General features: G+C 40.7%; 1 non-coding gene across 1 annotated transcript; it reads right to left on the bottom strand.

Annotated features, from left to right (window-relative positions):
• Positions 1 to 14696: 14696 nt before the first annotated feature.
• Positions 14697 to 14799, bottom strand: LOC149818456 (small nucleolar RNA R71). Its single transcript, XR_016427477.1, has one exon. It is a non-coding gene; the product is annotated as a small nucleolar RNA R71 (small nucleolar RNA).
• Positions 14800 to 23964: the final 9165 nt, after the last annotated feature.

Raw genomic sequence — 23964 nt, 5'->3', positions numbered from 1 at the left:
TGTCCAAGGAACATCACTTTGTCTAGCCAGAATTCACATTTTGAAAACTTGGCATAAAGCTGATTATCTTGAAGGGTTTTCAAGACGATTCTCAAGTGCTCCACGTGTTGTTCCTTGTTCTCTGAATATACGAGAATGTCATCGATAAAGACGATGACAAAGCTATCCAAATATGGTCTAAATATCCGGTTTATTAGATCCATAAAGGCAGCAGGCGCATTAGTGAGTCCGAAGGGCATTACTACGAACTCATAATGGCCATATCTCGTTCTGAAGGCAGTCTTTGGTATATCCTCTTTCTTTACTCTGAGCTGATGGTACCCAGACCTGAGGTCGATCTTGGAGAACACTCTCGCTGTTCTGAGCTGATCGAACAAGTCCTCAATTCGAGGCAACGGGTACTTATTTTTAACAGTTGCCTGGTTACGCATCCAATAATCGATGCATAACCGAAGGGATCCATCCTTCTTCTTTACAAACAACATCGGGGCTCCCCATGGTGACACACTAGGACGGATGAACCCTTGTTCCATCAGTTCTTCCAACTGACACTTTAACTCACTGAGTTCAGCTGGCGCCATTCGATACGGGGCTTTGGATATCGGCGTTGTTCCAGGTAAGGATTGAATTCCAAATTCAACCTCACGAAGTGGCGGAAGTCCTGGCAATTCCTCAGGAAACACATCGGGAAACTCCCGCACCACTTCCAAACTCTCAAGGGGTTGGTCGTTAGATTTTTCCACCGACAGACTCAATAGGAAAGCCACACAACCCTTCTTAAGGTATTTTTGTGCCTTAAGTGTTGATATGAGCCTTTTTTGTGGAACTGGTTTGGATAACCGGTATTCCATTTTAGGTAATCCGGGTTGAGATAGAATCACTCTGCCCTCGCGGCATAGAATCTTGGCATTATTCTCAGCCAACCAATTCATTCCCAGAATGACATCATACTGTATCATATCAATTAGGATGGCGTCAGTAGGCAAGTGTTGCCCTGCTATCTCAATATCCAAGTTCTTTACACATCGGATACATTTGGTGCGTGAACCCAACGGGTTATATACTTCGATCATTTTATCAACCGGTTGCACCGAGGCATGGAGTTGTTCGGTGAAATCGTCAGAGATAAACGTATGAGTAGCACCACAATCAAACAAGACGTAAGCTGCATGTCCATTAACAGGTACGGTGCCTTCAATCAGGTCACCATTTTCGACTTGTTCAGTCGTTACAGCATATACACGACCTGCAGCAGGCCTTTGTTCTACTCTAGGTGGAGGTCGTTGAAACTGAGAACGTTGTGGTGCTGGTCGAGAGGGTCCGGCAGATCCGGCATTACTCCTCTGCTCATCTGCAGCCTTCTTGGCGCAATCCCTTATAAAGTGGCCCATCTTGCCACAATACAAGCAACCACCAATGTCACGAGGACATGGCTTTCCGGGGTGGTTCACACGACATCTTGGGCAGCCGAAGTTGGATTGTTGACCATTCGGAGTTGTGTTCTGTCTTGGCCTTACGACTTGTTGAGTGTTGTTCCCTCCTTGGAACTTCTTCTTTTGGAAGGGTTGTCGTGAACCCTGGCTATTTGGGAACGTCCTTTTATGATTCCCACCATTCACTATGGGCTTCTTTGCTACGATCACTTTAGATCGCGCCCAATCCTCTTGGATTTTTGAAGCTGCTGCAACCGTAGCCTGAAAAGTCGAAGGCATGCTTGTTACCACCCGAGATCGCAGCCCTTCGCGCAGACCATTCACATATTTGTCGGCCCTTTCTTGGTCTGTTTCGAATAATCGAGAGCAGTAGCGCTCTAGATTCTGAAATTTGGTGGTATAGTCCATCAGACTCATACCGCCCTGTTCCAGCTCCAGAAACTCCATCTTTTTCTTGTTTCTGGAATGCAATGGAAAGTAGTTATCCATAAAAGTCCTCCGAAAGTCAGTCCAAGGAATGACTTCGACTTGTGAGAACTGGATAAGTTTAGTGGTATCCCACCACTTCCGTGCATTATCCTTCAATCGATACGTGACAAAGTTGGTCTTCTTCTCTTCTGGTACTCCCAGTACTGAGAAGGCACGTTCTGTGTAACGCCCCGGGGTTTTTAAAACCTTTAAAAATGCAGTTTTTTTTTTTTTTTAAAACAACGGAAATGATTTTTGATTTTTGGTTTCCTAAACCTCAGGCACGTCACATTCCAATTAACAACAAAGACAATTTATATCAACATTATATACATAGTCTTTTTACAAGGTTAAAAAATGAAAACATTTAGGATTAAATTTAAAATAAATCCTAAATTGAACTCAGGATCTTGGGAATCTGGATTCTTCGATACCACACTTGTCCCACATCCACTGTAATATCTCCTATTCCATATCTGAACCTGAAATCCCCATAAAACGGGGTTAGACTTATGATAGCCAAGTAAGTCATTAATCAAAACCATACAATTCAAATATTAAGCATGATTTCAATAATTTACAAATCAAAATGCATACATTCAAGAACAATTATGCAATTAAAAATATGACAATTAAAAACAATTTAAAACAATGCAAAATTTTAAATCAAAATCTGTGAAAGAAAAAGGTCATTGTTTCGATATTAACGCCCTCCTGGTACGGTAGAGGGTACTCCGATCTCAAACTAAGTATTCCGGGGGTATATTATTCTATTGTGGATTACCCGGATACCTGAGTGAAACGGGCTCCCAAGCGAGCAGTCAACGACCGGGAAGATTCTCCAGCAATGGCGAGCAAACAAGGAGAGTTGGATGCATCCACTGGCATGCGGCAGCCTTGAGACCCGTTGTCTCGACCTCCTCAACCTGAGTGACAGGAGGTCCAGGAAATCTATCGCTCCCAACAATCATTATCTTCACAATGTCACTCCTGGTTGTACCACTACCCCTTCCAGGGTAGGCTAAACCTAGATGGGCTTGAAGGATTCTTTTATAGGACTTTTCATCTTTTCAAAAATAGGCTCAATAGCCAAATTATTTCTTTCAAATAAACACGGGTCATATGTATCCAGCCCATCCAGAATTTTGCTCTATCACAACGAGCATTCTCCTGTGAAGGCGAGAATTAAGTTTGTGTAGACATGACTCATGCAGCAATAAAATCTTTCAAAAATCAACATGCTATACAAAATTCTTCTTTTTATCAATATCATCAATGTCTTAACCATAGTATTCGATTTAAAATCATAAGATTTGAAATTGAAATATGCAGATATTGAAATATGCATTTGATCATAAATCAAATTTAGATAATCATGCATGAATCAAAAACATGAATCAAAAGCATGTCTAATATAAAATTATAAGATTTTGATAGAATAACTTACTTGGATTTCGATAGAACTTAAGGAGAACAGGATAAAGCGCACGTGCTTTGATTTAATCTGATAGAATTCATTATATAAGTTAATATTTTTATATCGAATTTCGGGTAGTATTTACCCTATAACTTAAAAAAGTATCTTTTAAAGAAATTATTAAAAATCTAAAAATTTATTTATAATTGACTTTAAAATTTTTATAAGAATTTTCACAGAGTTTCCTCTGTAATAACTCAAATGTTCGAAAAAGGGTTTGAACTTGAATTCGAGTTGTAAAAATCCAAACATGACTTTGCGTCACAAATACTTTTATAAAGGTTTTTCAAAAAAATTGATTCCAATAGTAAAACTGATTTTTGAAAATTTTAACAGAATTTTCTTTATAAAAATCAAAATTTTCTAAAATAGTTATAAAAATTTTGATATAAATTCTACTAAATAAACTCAAAATTTCTAAAATATCTAAAAGAATTCTAATTAAAATAATTGATTTATTTTAGAAATCATTTAAAAATTTGATAAGAATTACTGCTATACTAATTCTATTTTTTTTTTCTTTTTTTTTTAAATCTTTAAATTATTTTGGCAGAACTCCTGCTATAAAAACTCAAATTTTAAAAAGTCTTTTAGAAAATTTTGCCAGAACTACTGCTAAAGTAGTTCAGAATATTTAAAAGTATTTAGAAAAATTTGAACAGAACTTCCCCTGCGTAGAGGCTGGGTTGGATTAAATTTTGGCAAAATTGTCAAAATTTAAATCCACACAAAGTAGAATTGGGGTTTAGAAGGAGAATTTGAATTCAGAAGATGGTTCTTGAATACTAACATTGTTTAGTTGATTTGAGCAGCGCTTCCGCTATCCAAATCTAACTTTTCTGCTAAGTTTAGCAGAACTCCTGCAGGCAGTTCTTCCGAGGCTGTTTCTGATCCGATGGAGCTTCTTGCAGAAGAACGGACTTCGCTAAAAGAAAGAGGAAAAGGACTAGAAGAGGTTTCTCAGAAAAAATCTGAGATTCTACGGAGGTTTAGGTTTAAAAGTTAGAGAGAGAAAATCAAAGGTAGAGAGAGAAAGTAGGAGAGAGAGAGCTTAGAGAGAGAAAGAGAAGAGTTTGGACTTGGGTAGAGAGAGAGGGGGTGAGGGGGTATTTATAGGAGAGAGAGGAGGTGTCGCCTCCCCTATGGGACCTATTTTGGTGACACTTGTCACCTTTTTTAATTAAAATATTAATTTATTTTGACACTTGTCATTTCTTTATTATTTTATTCATTTTTTTGACATGTGTCAGAGAGAGAAGGGGGATGGGTGTCACCTCCTCACTGTGAGGTGACACTTGTCAGCTCATGGTTTTGGAAAAACCATGGCTGCCCTTAGTTTTGGGCCAGTGGTTTTCCAAAACCATGGTCTCTTGAATATTTTAATATAAAATATTATATTTTATTTGATTGCTAATCTTTTTATACCTTTTATACCCTAATTCAAATCCCATCTTTCAGAACTGCCATAATGGGATTTAGAATTACTTGATTGTCCTTCTGTAGTTCAATAAATTACATAGCCTGCCATTGAAAATGGTAAATTACCGTTTTCGTCCCTGACAATTTTATTAATTCCCTGAAAATATCCCTAAAAGAAAAATTACTATTTTGACCTCATATAGTTCGGTATTTTACCGAAAAATGCCACTGAATTGGCAAATTACTAAGCTACCCTTTGACAATTTTACTAATGACTTAAATGTCCCTGAATTCTAATTTTCGAACAAGCCTTAACAAAATTTCGTCAGGATTTTAAATATAAATTCAGATCTTTATTTTGAACAATACTAACCATAAAAATTAAGGTTTTAACACCATAATTCACATTCAGAATAAATAAAAATTGAAACTTGAATTTTCTTCAGAATTTCTAAATCATTAAAAATTTTGGGTATTACATTCTGTCTCTTCAATCCAACTCTCTGCGAGCTCCGGATCGACTCTGCCAATGAAAACTGGCGGGTCAAGCTTGAGGAACTTCTCATAAGTCACTCCTCCCAGGTGCTCGTTTCGTGGTGCGACTGGTTCTGGCCTCGTTTCACGGATGGCTGTAACTAGGTTGTTGAGCGTTTCTAACAAGAATCCTTGTGTATGGGACTCCTCGCTTGGCATGGTTCTCCTCGTCGTAGGAGCCATTTATCTAATCACACACAATCACTTGTTTTTAGTTTCTCGATGTATATATGGAAGTAAAAGCTTTATTTACTTAATATACATCACATTTACACAAGCATCGCCTTAAACAAAACGTCATGCCGCACTGGCAGACTTCAGGCGTTGAGAAACTATATACATGAGTCTACTGACTCCAAAACATCACCAGTCTCTTTAAGACCTGGATTTCTTTGATGAAGACGAACTCAAAAAGGTCCATCTATTGCCACATGGCCTTGGTGCAGGCACAACTAGTTTTGGCTTGGGCGGCACTTCCGCACTTTCAAGCGAATCCTGTGGGTAGATTAGTGATGCCGGTCCACTTGCCCACTCAGTGGCATCATGGCTCGGGGAATCCGAGACCATAATGGGATGATATAGGTTGTATCCCTCTCTTTGGCCATTCAGGCTCGGCGTTTGTGAAGCCGCTTCGTTCCCCCATATAATGGCACTATGATCCGAGGAATCCGAAATCATAATGGGATTATAGAAGGAGTTGTTGCATCCCTCATCCCGACTGTGCAAGCTAGGCGTACGTGATGCCTGTTGATAGCCTTGCGATTGACCGAATCCCTCAAGGAAGTTCAAGTCAAATTCTACCAGAGATGGTAGTTCATCAGAAGTTGCTGGGGTACGGCTACTCCCTCTACTGGAGTAATGTGGCCACCTAACACGCGAGGTCTCGTCTCTAAGACCAAGCGATCCCCGCCGACCCATATCGGCGGTATGTTTCATTTGGCATTCGTTGGCGGAATGCCCTTCTCCGCCACAATACTGGCAATCTTGGACCTCGTATGGGCACACCCACTCATCGTGCATGATCCCGCAACGATAGCAGTAACCTCGAGAGTCGTGAGTTGTCATCTATACAAAGATGCACCCAGATCAAAATAAAAAGTATAAAATATACTTACAGTGCGATATTGTGAACATGACGGATATTGAACCAGGTTTCTCAGACACATGCTCTAATACCAATTCTGTAACGCCCCGGATTTTCAAAAGAAAGCTAAGTTAAAATTTTCATGAATTTCTTTTTTTTTTTTTCTTTGCAGCGGAACTTTAAAAAGCTTTTAGCAGCGGAATCGGACGATAATGAGTCGTCGGTTTTAGAAAACTCCGAGCACGTTGCAGGTATGTGGCCAAGCAACTCATTGACCACCGAGGTGTTCCATTTTATCGACAACCACATGTTTATTACAACATCACCGCTTGGAAAAGCAGTATAGGTTCAATAAAAGGAAGCAGTACAACTCTGTCTAGAGAAACCCTGGAACATGATGCCGCCTTGCTCCGCATATCGCCACGCAGGTACAACACCTGAAATCCCCATTAAACAGGGTCAGAACCACTGATGGTCTGGTAAGCATGCAGTCATTCATCCATTCAACTCAAGTACAAATAATGACCACTCAGGGTCGCAATGCGTAATAACGACGCTCAATCCTCCAAGACTTAGCGTATATCGCAAGAGCCTCCTTAGGGCTATGAGTTGAACATTCGCTCAAGTCTTCACGACTTAGCCTTGACCACTTCCGGGTCTTAAAGTGATGTCTAGCTCAAGTCTTCATACTTGGCACATCTGTATCCCACGCATCTAAGGACAGCTCCTCGAGCTTCGCTTAGTCGTGCAGATACAACACGGGACTTTGCCCAGTCGGTCCAGTCGTATACCGAACATGACACCTTCACAAAGATTATGCAGGACTGACTCAACACGTCATCCACTCATACATTCAAAGTATCGCTGTACCTAAGCTAATGCATTGTTTGATAATTAACCGCTCCCGCCTTTGGTACGCAGGTAGAGCTATTGTCCGGGCATCAACGCGACGTTCTGGGGGTTGATTATTCTATGTATTTTAGATACCCCAGAGGCCTGTTGACCCTATCCATAGTAGGGCAGTGTGTTTCAACCGGGAGAACCCTACTAGGCCCATATTCGGATGCATCCTCTACTTGCAGTAGTTGGGTTCAATACTTAGATCTTAAGGATAACCACGACCCCAAAACCCATGAGTGACTGAGGCCATCGTGGACTCTATCAGGTCCAAAGTAAAATACGTGTCACTCAAGGCTGTACCATCACTGTCATTCCACAGTGAGCATAATTCCTGAAGGGGTCTGCCAGTCTTACAATTACTTGGACAGAATCTGCATGCCATTTAGGCAGCCCGTGCTTTTAGCACTACGAGAGTATGTACCCGACCCCATTCAGTCCGCCCCAATACAGTCATTACTGAGGGGGTACCCCTAACACGATTTTCAACCGCGGGGTATGTCCGACCTTAAGTCTTATTCATATGCATGCAGAACACCGCTCTTGGCACTTCGGCCACCACGAGCATCACACCTCTTTGGGTGGAAACAACACACTCTGGCTCTTCGGCCCTTACGAGTCTTGTTGCGTAACCGTTCTCAATGAGCATGCATATGACTCGATCTAAATAGATCGGATACTCGACGTATTTTTATGCAACGAGTCCAAACCTAGTCAAGGCGCAACCTCTACTCTGGCTCGACGGCCCTTACGAGCAAGGTGCCCTTGCAGGCACAGGGATACGAGCCGTTCTGGCATCATTCCATCAACGTACATCATTATGTCGTTCAACTGGTTCCGGCAGCTCTTCTGCCAACCATTTTGTCAGCACCTCCCCTGCTCTACCGGCAGTGGTGCGACGAACCCTTCTACGTTGTAGAAGGCATTCCATGAACTGGGTAGCACTCTGCGATATGTCAGAGTATCCTGCTATGTTCTTTCTGAGCTATTCTTAGCTTCTTCAGAAATTTCTGCAGCACTTCCTCTCTTTTACGGAGAAAGCGTGCGTTTCTTTTATCCATTTCAGCGGCATCTCCCCTCTTTGGCGGGAAATCGCTACGCTTAACTCAGGAAACGGATGTGCACCGTTGTGCGTACTTTGCATCCATCAAGGTTGCAGGAACCCTGGGCCATAGCCAGGCCATACGTAATTGACTTAGTTTTTACGTAAAGGGCATTTTGCCAAAAATCGAAGCCTTTCCAATAGGGGCTTCATTCGTCAAGCAGAATCTTGAACGAGGAGCGGTCAGGGAATCGCATTAGCGATTTGGAGTTGATCTCCATTTGAACGCTCATTTATGCGCTATATATGTAATATAAGCAGAAGCCTGTGCTTTATACAGCGGCGGCGTAAAGAAATGCATATACTATTGTTCAGGGTGTATAACTGAATGAAATATTCTACATATATAACAAAACAGGAGCCTTGGCATCGTTCGACGCGACGGCGTAAGTAAATACATTACAGAAAGCAGGAGCCTTGGCATCGTTCGACGCGACGGCGTAAGTAAATGCATAATCGGAAGTGCAGTAATCGTAACTGCAGAAAACAGGGAGCCTTGGCATCATACGACGCGACGGCAAAGGTAAATTACATAGCCTGTGCGATATAGGACGCGTCGGCAGAATCAGCAGATATACACCTAGATCCGCATCCAACGATAGTTACAAGGCGAGCGGGTGAACACCGAAGTGTTCTGAAGGGCTCAACCAAGAACTAAAGCGAGATACCATTTTTAAAACACATATACTGCGTATTTGAACATAAATATATCCGACGATAGTTCCGAGACGAGTGGGTGAACAACGAAGTGTCCAAAAAGGGCTCAATCAAGAACTAAAGCAAGATACTACTTTAGAAAGTATATGCTATATACAAACAATCAAATACTTGAGAGAGATGGATCAACGAAGCGAACTTACTTCAAATCGTGGAAGAAACGAGTCCGGTTGCTTCAAACGCTTCGAACGAGGCTCGACTTCGAAAAAGGATCAACTTCGAACTTCAGACGAAAAAGGACTTGGACTTTGACTTTGAACCAAACCAGGTTCAAGTCAAGTCAACTGGGTTCAAACTTAGGTCAGGTAGGTTCAGACCTAGGTCAGGTGGGTTAGGACCAGGTCAGGCAGGCTCAGACCAGGTCAAGCAGGCTCAGGCTAAGTCAGGCAGGCTCAGACCAGGTCAGGTGGGCTCAGGTGGGCTAGGCTAGGTAGGGGAGGTTTGGAAAAAGGAGGAGAGAGAGAGGAGTTGGCGATTTTTAGAGAGAGGGGGACTCCTCTATTTATAGGAAGTGAAACTTGGGCCCCAAGTTTCACTTTTACCCTTATACCCCTTGGCTTTTCAGAAATCCCTTCCATGGAAGGTGCTGGAAGGAGCTGGAAGGTCCTGGAAGATGCTAGAATATTCTAGAATTTTCTAGAATATTTTCTGAAAAATATTTCTGTGGGTCCCACCAATATTTTCGTGGGTCCCGCAAGAATTTCGGGTTTTTGGCGACATTTTTCCGAAAAATTCTAAGTACGCCATTTTCTTCGTATTGACGTAACTAAGAAAGTTGGCTCAAGGAAATCCTTTGATTTTGTTTAGGTAGGAAGTTATGGCTTCCAGAGTGTTTGAGCATATATTCGCGAATCGACGAATATCCTAAGTATAACTGGCTCGCAGGAATTGATCCGTTTCGCATTATGAGAAAAAATGCTATTTTTACCGGTGAATGCCTCATGAATTTTATTCAGATATTTTCTGAAAAATTGCGGGTCTTACATCAGGGTTACGTCAGACCGCCGAATAACCCATTTTCATCGACATATAATCCGGGTTGGCGTAACCATCCCAATTTTTCATGGAAGAATCCACAGTCTTCCACGCAGATGCCTACATCCTCTCAGCCAGTTCGGCAGCCATCTTTTACTCAGTCATTTCAAAGACCAAACTATTCTCAGTCTTCTTCTTCTTCAGTCACTCCCCCGATTCAGCAGGAGTCTGCCCCGCAGACATCTTTTGAGAAGAGACTTCTCCAAGCATTCCAAGAGGTGAAAACCTCTAATTAGAACGCCTTCGAGAAGTGTAGCCAGATTTTGAGCTCGCATACGCAGCCCATTGCGAAGTTAGAATCGCAAATGGGACAGTTAGCTGAGGCTATTAGTAGGAGACCCGAGGGTACATTGGCGAGTCAGGCTGTCATGAACCCGAAGGGCAAGGACCAGATTACTGGAGGCCTGTTTCATACTGAGACACAGCAGCAGGCCAAATCGGTTATGGCCCTCAGGAGTGGACGTGAGTATCACGTCGAGAGCAGAGAGCGAGAGAGTAGAGAGAGGATAGAGGAGCCAAAGACCATTGTTTCACCTACGTCGGCTCGACCGTCATTATCATCCCCAGCTCCATCATCATCTTCATCATTTTCTTCATCATCATCATCATCTTCATCCTCAGAGAAGAAGAAGGATAGGAGTGAGCCTTCTCACAAAGAGGAGGAGCCAACAGAGTATATTCCATCACCACCCTATCCCAAAGCATTAGAGTCTCTTGGATATAGAGGGAAGCAAGGTGCGAAGATCCAGGACATGCTTGACATCTTCAAGCATGTGCAGATCAACCTACCTTTGCTCAATGCGATTCAGCAGGTGCCGGCATATGCCAAATTCCTGAAGGAACTATGTACGCAGAAGCGTAAATCTAGAGAGAGAGTTACTAACAGGGTCCATCTGACTGAGCAGGTGAGTTCAGTACTTCAGCATCAGACACCACCAAAGCTCAAGGACCCTGGAGCCCCTATCATTGCGTGTACTATAGGAAACATCCGGATAGAACGCGCATTGCTCGATCTTGGAGCCAGCGTGAACATTCTGCCCGGATATTTCTTTGATTCTTTCAGGCTAGGAGAGATGAGATCGACTCCGATTACACTTCAACTGGCAGATCGTTCTGTCAAGGTACCGAGAGGTGTCTTGGAGGATGTGCTAGTTAAGGTGGATGACTTTTATTTTCCAGTCGATTTCATTATTCTCGATATGGAAGGAGTAGATAGCCAGCACCAGACTTCGATTATTTTAGGCAGACCATTCTTGGCGACTGCCAATGCGTGCATCAACTGTAGGACCGGAGCCATGGATCTCTCATTCGGCAATAGGAAGGTAAAGCTGAATATTTTCAATGCCGCGATGGGACCAGCGGGAGACATGGACTGCTTTCATGTAGACATTGCACAGGAGTTAGTGGAGGAGCAGCCCGAGTTGTACATTACTGAGGATTCTTTAGATCTGTACCATATAGAGAAGAATAGTAGTGTAGATAGTGTAGATGTGTCTAGAGTGTCGTCAGAGAGACCACCTTGGGGAGCGATCAGTGAAAAGCAAAAATCGTGGCCTTCTAGATTGGACTTTTCGTTTTCCAAAGAGAGAGTCTTAAAATATAATTAAGGAGTGTAACTCCCTCATTCAGTGGGGCGATTTTTGGAGAATCCAAATCATTTCCAAGTTGAGCATTGATAATTATTACTTTATTTTCCTAACCTCCTTCATTAAAATCGGTAACTTTGAATTAATTGTAGGATAATTAAAGGGTTACTACTTTAGTCGACCCAATTAAGTGAGTCAAACCCTAGTCTAAACCCCTTTGAGTCTAGTCAAAACCGAGCCTACCTAACCTAGTCAAAGCCTAGACCAAACCTAGGTCGAGTCAACCCTAGCCCTAGTCAAACCCAAATCAAACCCAAGCTTAGGTCAACCAAGACCAAGACCTAACCCTAGTCAAGACTTAGTCAAACCTAACCTAAGTTTAGGTTAACCGAGTCTACCTAACCTAATCCAAGTCAAGCCTAGTCGAGTCAACCTTATCCCGAGCCTATCTCACCTAACCTAACCCAAACCGAACCCATCTAAACCAAACCAACCTTAGTTGACTAAGTCAACCCTCAACCGAGTCCAACCTAGTCTTAGTAACCTAACCAAGTCAAAACCTAACCCTAGTCGAGTCCTAGTCCAACCCATGGTGAGTCAAGACCGAACCTAGTTTGAGTCAACCTTAGCTAAGTCAAAACCGATTCCACCCAAGCCAACCCGAACTTAGTCAAGTCAAAACCGAGCCTAATTGAGTCAACCGAGTGAACCCTAACCCTAGCCCTTGTTCTTTAGTGGGTTTGATGTCATTTAGATGTTATCTATTTTGATTTTAGGTTGATTAGTTTAAGTTATTTGATTTAGTATAGTGTAGAAGTGTGTGCATAAATTGTGTTTGGTTTGTGTGGGTGATTTGTGAATTTGTGCTTAGTTGACTCGTAGTTATTTAGTATTTAACGTATTCAATTAGAATTGCATTTCATTGAGTAGCTTAGTTGCATTTGCATCGTTAGTTAACGTATTTTTAGTGATAATTTGCTTATCGTATTTTGTTCGTCATGCATTTAGCGTAATTGTAATATTCATCTGCATATACACTGTTATTCAGTGTCATTTAGATTACATTAGGTTTAATTTGCATTTTATAGTGTTTAAATAAATTCATAAAGTGAATAGTGCACTCAAAGAAAAACCCGATTTTTGCCCTGTCGCACAAGCGTTATTTTCTGTGTAAAAAATTCGTGTTTTCCAAAAAAAAATTTTCTGTTCACTTTAGTGGCGTGTTATCTGACTCCAGACCAAATTTCAGCTCTTTCGAAGTTCATTTGGTCTGATTTTTAAGCATTTTTCGAAAACCGCTTTTTCTGGATTTTAAGTTACAGGACTTTCGATATCCTGATTTTTCCCAGATTTGAAATGCTTATATCTGGAGTTCCAGATATCATTTTTTCATTCTGTAAAAACTGTCAGATTGTTTATCTGTCAGTTGAAGAACAGAACAAATTTCGGAAAAATCGGATCTCATTTTCTTTGTCAAACAGTGGTTTTCAGATAAATTGTCAGAAAGCTATTTTGCACTAGTTAGGGGCAGTTTCGTAATTTCCTTAGTTTCGGCACTTTAGACTTGTTTTCAGTAATTTCTGCATTTTAGGAGCTGCATAATCATCATACAGCATTAGTAGAATTAATTTAGTTAATTTTAAGAATTAGTTTAGTATTTTATTTAATTATTGTCTGATAAGTAGCATTTGTTTTATTATTTTCATAAAATTAGAATTAGTTTTAGTTATTGTTTGCATTGTTAGATTAGAATACTAACTTTGTATTTCTCTGCATTTTTAGGTTGAAAAGCATATTTAGTTTCCAAGGTTATTGTCCAAGTGCGAAGAGTGAATAATTGGCGAAAAGACGGAAATACCCTTGGTGTGGAGCAGAGGACTTAGTGCTGTTTCATTTTCAATTTAGTGATTAATTGTAGTTGTATTAACTTTATAATTGTAGATTGGTTGACAATTTTCCAAAGTTTTATTGCAAATACTTGTTTTTAAAAATATCATTTCAAAATATCAACCAAATTTTGGCACCGTTGCAGGGGAACGGCGAATTAATTACTTTATTTCTTAGAGTTTGATTTATTAATTTATTTTAGTTAGTTAATTATTTGTTTTCTTTTTAGTTAGTAGGATTAGTAAGTGAATATAGCATTAACATAGTTAGTAAATATAGGATTCACGTACTATTCTTTCTAGGATTCACTTAATTATCATTCTGCAAGGAGCGATTAGACAGGTGGGTTTTAGAAAAACTTAGTTTGTGATTTCCTGTATTTATTTGTTTCAGTATTTTAGAATAGTTTACTTTGTTGTTATTCATTTAGTTATAGACTTTTGACATAGATAGTTAGCATCTCTGTTTCGTAGTATTGTTATTTGTTTTATTTACGTTTTAGTACCTGTGTTAGTGTAGTTTAGATTTAGGTCATTTGCTTACATCTGGTCTTAGTACCAGTGTATGCAGGGGCGACGAGGTTTAGGAACCCCATTACACCCATTTGTTGACAACCCAGAGAGAATTTTATATTCTCATCGAAGTTTGACAACAATGGCTGACATGGATCCTCCACCTCCACCCCCAGCTCATCCACGTCCTCTGCGGGAATACTTCATTCCCACAGATTATGTTCAGGCATCCTGCATTCGGAGACTCGAAGTAAGAGCGCCTCATTATGAGATTAAGGCTAGCATTATTCAGATGCTCCCATCTTTTTATGGCCTTAGTCACGAGGATCCCTACCGCCATTTAGATGAATTCCTCGAAATCTGTTCTACGGTAAAGATACATAATTTCGATGATGATGCCTTGCGGTTGACTCTATTCCCTTTCTCATTGAAGGACAAAGCCAAGTATTGGCTAAAGTCCTTAGATTCTGTAGAAATAGAGTCCTGGGATCAATTGCAACAGGAGTTTCTTCGGAAATACTTTCCCATTGGTCGTACGAACCAATATCGTAGAGCCATCACTAGCTTTTCAGAGCTAGATGGTGAGCGCTTTCATGAGACCTGGGAGAGAATGAAGGATCTCCTCAGGAAATGTCCCCATCATCAGGTGCCGAAATGGCAACTAGTGCAGAGCTTCTACGATGGATTGTCTGACAAGAATCGTCAGATGATCGACTCTTCATGTGGAGGGACATTCATGCTGAAAAGCGATGACGAAGCATGGAGGTTATTTGATACATTGGCCGAGAATTCCCTACACCATGCTTCGAGCTCTCATTCTGATAGAGCCACACCCAGCATTCAGAAGAAAGCTGGTGTTCTTGAGATTGGTCCATCTACTGCACTACAGTGCAAGGTAGACATGATTGCTCAGAAGCTGGACCAGCTTCTCTCAGGATCATCCACTACACAGTAGGTGTGTACTCTTTGTGCCAGTCCGGCACACGATATCACTGAGTGCCCTTCGGCAGCTTAGTACCCTGAACTTGTTCAAGAACAAGTTCAGGCAGCTCAGGGTTACGTCAGACCGCCGAACAACCCATTCTCATCTACATATAATCCGGGTTGGCGTAACCATCCCAATTTTTCATGGAAGAATCCACAGTCTTCCATGCAGATGCCTACATCCTCTCAGCCAGCTCGGCAGCCATCTTTTACTCAGCCATTCCAGAGGCCGAGCTATTCTCAGTCTTCTTCTTCAGTCCCTTCCCCGATTCAGCAGGAGTCTGCCCCGCAGACATCTTTTGAGGAGAGACTTCTCCAGGCATTCCAAGAGGTGAAAACCTCTAATCAGAATGCCTTCGAGAAGTGTAGCCAGATATTGAGCTCACATACGTAGTCCAATGCGAAGTTAGAGTCGCAAATGGGACAGTTAGCTGAGGCTATTAGTAGGAGACCCGAGGGTACATTGCCGAGTCAGGCTGTCATAAACCCGAAGGGCAAGGACCAGATGACTGGAGGCCTGTTTCATACTGAGACACAGCAGCAGGCCAAATCTGTTATGGCCCTGAGGAGTGGACGAGAGTATCACGTCAATAGCAGAGAGAGAGAGAGTAGAGAGAGGATAGAGGAGCCAGAGACCATTGTTTCACCTACGTCGGCTCAGCCATCATTATCATCCCCATCCCCATCATCATCTTTATTACCTTCATCATCATCATCTTCATCTTCAGTGCAGAAGAAGGATAGGAGTGATCCTTCTCACAAAGAGGAGGAGCCAGCAGAGTATATTCCCCCACCACCCTATCCCAAAGCATTAGAGTCTCCTGGATATAGAGGGAAGCAAGCTGCGAAGATCCAGGATATGCTCGACATATTCAAGCATGTGCAGATCAACCTACCTTTGCTCGATGCGATTCAGCAGGTGTCGGCATATGCCAAATTTCTGAAGGAGCTATGTACACAGAAGCGGAAATCTAGAGAGAGAGTTCCTAACAGGGTCCATCTGACTGAGCAGGTGAGTTCAGTACTTCAGCATCAAACACCACCAAAGCTCAAGGACCCTGGAGCCCCTATCATTGCTTGTACTATAGGAAACATCCGGATAGAACGTGCATTGCTCGATCTTGGAGCAAGTGTGAACATTCTGCCCGGGTATTTCTTTGATTCTTTCGGGCTAGGAGAGATGAGATCGACTCCTATTACACTTCAACTGGCAGATCGTTCTGTCAAGGTACCGAGAGGTGTCTTAGAGGATGTGCTAGTTAAGGTGGATGACTTTTATTTCCCAGTCGATTTCATTATTCTTGATATGGAAGGAGTAGACAGCCAGCACCAGACTCCGATCATTTTAGGCAGACCATTCTTGGCGACAGCCAATGCATGCATCAATTGTAGAACCGGAGCCATGGATCTCTTATTCGGCAATCGGAAAGTCAAGCTGAATATTTTCAATGCCGCGATGGGACCAGCGGGAGACATGGACTGCTTTCATGTAGATATTGCACATGAGTTAGTGGAGAAGCAGCCCGAGTTGTATATTACTGAGGATTCTTTAGATTTGTACCATATAGAGAAGAATAGTGGTATAGATAGCGTAGATGTGTCTAGAGTGTCGTCAGAGAGACCACCTTGGGGAGCCATCATTGAGACCCTCCCACCACTTGCGGAGACCCCCGCCAAATCCTCGATAGAGTCACCTCCGAAACTCGAGTTGAAACCCTTACCGAATTCACTCAAGTATGCTTACCTCGGAGATGATGAGACTCTGCCTGTGATCATCTCGTCCCGGCTCACTGAGGAGCAGGAGCAGAGATTGCTGACTATTCTTCGAGTGCACAAGGCAGCGATTGGCTGGGGAGTTGCTGATCTGAAGGGGATTGATCCTTCATTCTGCATGCATAGAATTCATTGTAATGAGGAAGTCAAGCCATTTAGGGATATGCAGAGAAGGCTAAATCCCAACATGAAGGAAGTGGTAAAGAACGAGGTGGTGAAGTGGTTGGATGACGGAATCATTTACCCTATTTCTGATAGCCAGTGGGTCAGCCCGATTCAGGTTGTGCCGAAGAAGTCAGGACTCACTGTGGTTGAGAACGAGAAGGGTGAGAGAATTCCGATGAGGACCACTACAGGATGGCGAGTCTGTATCGATTATCGGAAGCTGAATGTGGCAACTAGGAAAGATCATTTCCCATTGCCATTCATTGATCAGATCTTAGAGAGACTCGCAGGGCAGAGCTACTACTGCTTTCTAGATAGATATTCAGGATAAAATCAGGTAGATGTCCATCCTGACGACCAGGAGAAGACTACGTTTACATGTCCTTATGGCACCTTCGCGTTTAGACGTATGCCGTTCGGGCTCTGTAATGCCCCAGCTACTTTTCAGAGGTGCATGCTTGCTATCTTCTCGGACATGATTGATGATGTGATGGAAGTTTTTATGGACGATTTTTCAGTTTATGGCTCTTCATTTGAAGATTGCCTCCAAAAACTTACTCGAGTACTGAGTAGGTGTGCGGAGACAAATCTTGTCCTGAGTTGGGAAAAGAGTCATTTTATGGTCCAGGAGGGGATTGTGCTTGGACACATTGTGTCCAAGCGAGGCATTAAGGTTGACAGAGCGAAGGTGGAATCCATTTCTCGTTTGACTCCACCCACCTCTGTGAGGCAGATTCGGTCATTCTTAGGGCATGCGAGCTTTTATAGGCGGTTTATAAAAGATTTCAGTAAAATCTCTCGACCGCTATGTACTTTATTGGAGAAGGACCAGCCCTTTGTGTTAAGCGAGGATTGTATGAAGGCCTTTGAGATTCTCAAAGAGGCCTTGATTACTACACCCATTTTGAGACCTCCGGATTGGACTCTCCCATTTGAGATTATGTGCGATGCATCTGATTATGCTATGGGGGCTATTTTAGGACAACGCATTGATAGGAAGCCCTATGTGATCTACTATGCTAGTAGAACTCTGTCTGATGCTCAAATGAATTATACTACGACAGAGAAGGAGCTACTTGCGGTAGTTTTCGCATTGGACAAGTTCAGGTCCTATTTACTCGGGTCGAAGGTGGTTGTCTATTCTGACAATGCTGCATTGAAATATCTGTTGAATAAGAAAGACACCAAACCGAGATTGATTCGTTGGGTTCTACTACTACAGGAGTTTGATCTCGAGATTCGAGATAAGAAGGGAAGCGAGAATGTAGTAGCAGACCACCTGTCCAGACTGATCGTGGAGACCACGCAGGATCAGAGACTGATCAGTGATTCTTTCCCCGACGAGCAGATCATGACAGTTAGTACATCGCAGTTACCCTGGTTTGCAGATATTGTGAACTATCTGGTTTTGAGGCAGATACCTGAGCATTGGAACAAGAATGAGCGTGAGAGATTCCTATCTCAGGTGAGGCACTATTATTGGGATGAACCAGAATTGTTCAAATACTGTGCAGATCAGATCATTAGGAGATGTGTTCCAGAGGAGGAGTACCAGTCCATTCTGAATTTTTCCCATTCATTAGCCTGTGGAGGGCATTTTAGCAGTAGGAAGACGACTGCAAAGGTTTTGCAGTCAGGATTTTATTGGCCCACACTCCACAGGGATGCTCATGAGTTCTGTAGGCGTTGCATTCGATGTCAGTAGATTGGGAACATGTCCAAAAGGGACATGATGCCCTTGCTTCCGATTTTGATAGTCGAGATTTTTTATGTTTGGGGCATTGATTTCATGGGACCATTTCCGCCTTCATTTGGAAATTTATACATTCTGGTGGCGGTTGATTATGTGTCCAAGTGGGTAGAGGCTGTGGCAACCAAGACCAACGATCACAGAGTAGTGCTTAAGTTCATTAAGTACAACATTTTTAGTCGTTTTGGTGTGCCACGCGCGATGATTAGCGATGGTGGCAAGCATTTTAGGAATGTACAGATAGCTTCTCTGCTGAGAAGATATTCTGTCAATCATAGATTCACCACTCCATATCATCCGCAGACTAGTGGACAGGTTGAAGTGTCCAATAGGGAGATGTGATCATCGCAAAATTTTTCCACTCTTGTGGTTTCTCTCTCTTCCTTCTCTTTTCCTTTTCTAACCTCTCTTTTCCTCCTTTTTGAAGGGAGGAGAATAAAAGAAAGAAAAGAAAGAGAGAAGAGAAAAGAAGAGAAAGAAAAGAGAAGAGGAACTATTTTGCGCGGTCTCACTTGACCTTGATTTAAAAAGTATTTAGAAAATAACTCGCCTCCGTTTTGAAAATATTTGCGGAAAAATGGAAAGACGGGATTCGCTCGTCGGTACGAGGTTCGACCGTTCCTGGCGCCTTTACCAGGGGTAATCGAACCAAGGATCGAATCTATGACGTTTGCTTTGCCTAAATATAATCTAAGAATTTATTCTAACTCTAAATGCACAAAGAATCATGTTTGTGCAATGTAAGAATGTATGCTCTTTTTGAAAAGAATGTTTTGAAAATTTCCAAGTTATTCTGAGATGAACTTGGTAAGAGAATGAAGAAATGGTTGATTCTAAGTTTTTGAAGTAAATTAGGATTTGGAAGAATAAATGAGAAAGAATGACTTGAAGCTTTGAAATGAAAGGAAATAAAAAGTCAAAATCGACTTTGAATTTGGATTTGAATTTAGAAAAGGAAATGAATACTTGAGATGGAATTGAATTTGGATTTTTAAGTTTGGAGTGGATCTGAGATAATCAAATGGTACTTAAGAATAGAAAATGGATTTAAGAGATTCAGATTAGCTCCGAAAATGGAATTGAAATCTAGAATTGGAATTGGATTCCGGATACTAAACAGAATGGGATCCGAGATTTGGAATCCAAGATGGACTTGGGTTCTGGATCCTAAAATGGAGTTGGATCTGAAGCTTGAGATTTAATGTGAAATTGAGTTCTGGATCCTAAAGGGATTATAGATCTGAAGCCTGAGATCCAAAAAGTGGAATTGGATTCTGGACCTTAGAATGGAATTGGATCTAAAATCTGAGATCCAAATGTAGAGTTGGACTCTGGATCCTAAGATGGATTTTAAATTCAGAAGATGAATCAAGAACCTCCAAATTTAAATTGAACTAAAAAAATGAAATTTAGAATTTGAATATACAAACGAATCTCAAAGTTAAATTGGACTTTGAATTTGAGATAGAATTTGGAATTTTGAAATACAAGATGATTCTGAAACTTCAAAGTCAAATGGGACCTTGAAATTGAATTCTTGAATCCTTTTGAGAAATAGAGTTTAAATTTGAATTTATGAATAGGATTTAATCTGAGAAATGAAGGAAAGAATTACTTGGATTTATGAAAAGGAATTTTAAAAATATGATGCAATTCTATCTAAATGATGAATGAATTTAAATTTTTGAAATTGGATTTTGAAAAGCTATTCCATTCTTTAAATGAATTAAAATAAGATTGAAGATATAATACATCCTTGACTATGGTCATTGAATGTATTATATAATAATCTATATTTAAATTCAGGTGAAGAATAAAATACATTTGGTGCTTTTATAGAATTTAAAATGAAATTAATTCTCAATATACCCTGACTATGGCCATTGGTATATATTTTGAATTAATTTTAAGTTAAATTCTAATAAAAAAAGAAGATATTTAAGGAAAATATGATGAATCTTAAAAAATGGATCCAGTGTGAATCCAGTGTTATTTCGTAAAAGATAAAAATCCTAAGTTTTGTTCACACCCTGACTATGGCCATTGATATGGATCATCAACTTAATATTAATTTACCTCTTACGAAATGGTGCACGTGCCATTCGTGTTACTATTTGTGAGAATTTTGAGACATAAAGACTAAAAATGCATGAAAATAGGCAATTCATGATATTTACAATGCTCATTCATTCTAATCTAAAGGCTAGAAAATGTAAACTTTCATTATACTCTATCTATTACATTATTTGAATTGAATTTAAGATGTCAAGGCTTCTAAACCAAAGTAGAAATCCTGCAAAACAAGAGTTAGTCTAAGCAAGAGACAAATACATTATAAGAGATATCATTGTGGAAGCTTTAAAATAACATGGTGGAAAGATGGGAAGCGATGTATATACTTGTATACCTACTTATATATATATATATTATATATATATGTATATATAGATATATATGTGTATATATATATATATATATATATATATATATATATGTGTGTGTGCCTATATATATACATATACGATATATATATGGTATGATGATGACATGGCGGATATTATGAAGATGGAGTACAGCAGGATGCTACTATGAAGGGAATTCAGTGAAGTGCGTTTTGCAGCACATGCTGAAGTAGCAGAAAGTGATGAGGATTGGCTGGAGGTGGTGGATGATGATGCAGTGAGAAATGCAAAGCAGTGCAGAAAGGTGCATAGTGATATGCTGTGCGCGTATACCTGTATAGTGCAGTGAAGTGACACATGGTATTTAAACATGGTGTAATGTGGACTGTGGAAGTGCTGGAAAGTGAATAGTGGCATTTGCATGGAATGCGCAGCAAGTGGAATATTATGAAAGATGTAAACAAAATGTTTATGTAAGGTGACAACAAGGAGGAGATTTCAATGAGTGGTGTTATTGGGGATGATATGGCATATGCATTTTATGGATATACAGATGCTGTTCGCAAAGTGGATATAGCCGTTGTGCTATAAGGAGTGAATATGCTGTGCAGGAGGCGAGTTGCTGGAAGATGGCAAGGTGGGCATAAACATTGGGAATGCAAGCAGAAGATGGAAGCAGTATACAAAGGTAGATACCGGCTGTAATGGCGTGCAGAGATGCAGTGAACAGTGTAATTTACAACATAAAAACAATGCCATCATGCAAGTAGGTGCACAGGGTATGTAATGACATTGTCGCAGGAAAATGAGACCAACACATATTGTGGTGAGTGTTAAAGAGGTGAATGAATGGGCTGTGCAACAAAGTGTAAGTGATATGCCGAGCAGGGGTCATCATTTGTGAAAATACGAGTGCGTGATGGTGATTTCAACCCAGCTAATTCTATGCAGCATTCTGAGGTGATCGTGTAGGAAATCCACCAGCAATATTTATTGGGCTCGACACCTTCATCTACTCCTAGCAACAATTGGATTTTCAATAGCCTTTCCTGTAAATGGATGGAATCAAGCTTATCTACAGGATAAAGATGACAGGTAACTGAGTGGTGATGATGACCCGGCAATGTTATTACTCAAGTCATAGGTGCAACCAAAAAAAATATATATACAACATAGCTTGATACTTACCTGTTGGTGGCCAGCATTTGCTTCTGTGAGGATGCAACATGGCGGTTTGAAAAATTATAACAAGAAGAATTTGCAGAAAACTCTATTACTACATGTCTCAACAATTGGAACAGATTCTTTGGATTTCAAAGAACAAACTTTGTTGACCAATTCCGAATTTCCTTCAAGTATGTTGATGTTCACAAGCAAGACTGAGCCACTCAAAGCTAGAGGAGCTACAGCATCAGGAATAACAAGTTGATACACCTGTCTACAATATTCTTTAAGTGGAGCAACTGTACTGCAAACACCTAATAGCTCAGCTACATTAGCAAAGTATGGTCCGGCTCTTCACAAAAAAAAAAAAAAAAGGTCATTTGTAAGACTGGATAATTTGACAAGGCTGTTTCACCGTGAACCTAATACAGGCATGTAGATCATTCTCAGGGCAAATTCATTATGTTGTAGGTTCAGGTTGATTTCACTATCCACATTGAGTTCCAAAACAAAAACTGGTAAGTTATCATAATAGATTACATTCTCTTTGATGACATGCTTGAGTCTTATTGGGAAATAAATGCCTTCCCTTAGTGATAATTGGAACGTGCTTTCACATAAAATTTTCACAATAATTGAGAATAGGAATTGGTAACCAATGAAAGAGGTATTTCCGGTGATTCAGATGCAGACATGTATCCTTAAATAACTTCAACAGATCAGGTCTTCCTAAATGAATCAGCTAATTAATAGCACCTTGATGAAAGCATCAGGCTCCAAGATTGACTAATAGGGGGAACCTTTACTACACAACCATACGCATGTACATAGGATATTCACAACCTTTCATTAAACCAGGGGAATCCGACTTCAAATAATAAGATATCACATGACTGCCACTCTTACAGTCAGGAGGGCTGGAATTCTTTTTTCTCCAGACAGCTACCCGTAATATTTCTCTATTTTAATCATGTGGTAGCACCTGACATCTGGTTGTTTACACAGCTACACATGTTTTGGCCCATCTGAACATAGGGCCCTCATCAAAAATGTCATCCTAACAAGATACACAAAAGTCCTCATTGAGGAGTGATTCTGCAGAATAACTGTACACAATAAAACTAATGTTAACAAGATAATTATTTTGGGGAATTGTTTGATGTTGGGTCCAGATGACACTGACATATTACATGATGCTTGCTATGAGCAAAAATGAGAAAGAGATAAAGAAAAGAAAACGAGGCAACTACCAGAATTCAAACATGCTAAGAAAAAGACTAAAAAGCACCAACAGAATGTGGGAATGAGAAGTATAATGTACAAACAAAGACTGAATATGATCTACAACAATTTTATATCAACATACCTCGAGTGGATATGCCTCAATATAACTTCAGTCAATTTATCAGGGTTTCTCCAGCCATCACGGCAACTGTTTCTAATTAACTATGCAGGCAACATATCAAATTTCAGAATACAAGAAACAGTATGATCGTATTCAAGGTAACGACCTCCCTGAACATGCCTCAGGTTTGATATCCACGGGAGCACAAGTTCCTTCTCATTTATTGGCAG

The sequence above is a fragment of the Nuphar pumila genome, chromosome 13 (assembly GCF_984573655.1).
Source record: "Nuphar pumila chromosome 13, dmNupPumi1.hap1.1, whole genome shotgun sequence".
Taxonomy (NCBI): Eukaryota; Viridiplantae; Streptophyta; class Magnoliopsida; order Nymphaeales; family Nymphaeaceae; genus Nuphar; species Nuphar pumila.
The sequence above is the reverse complement of the archived record's forward strand: the minus strand, read 5'-3'. Positions and strand labels throughout refer to the sequence as shown.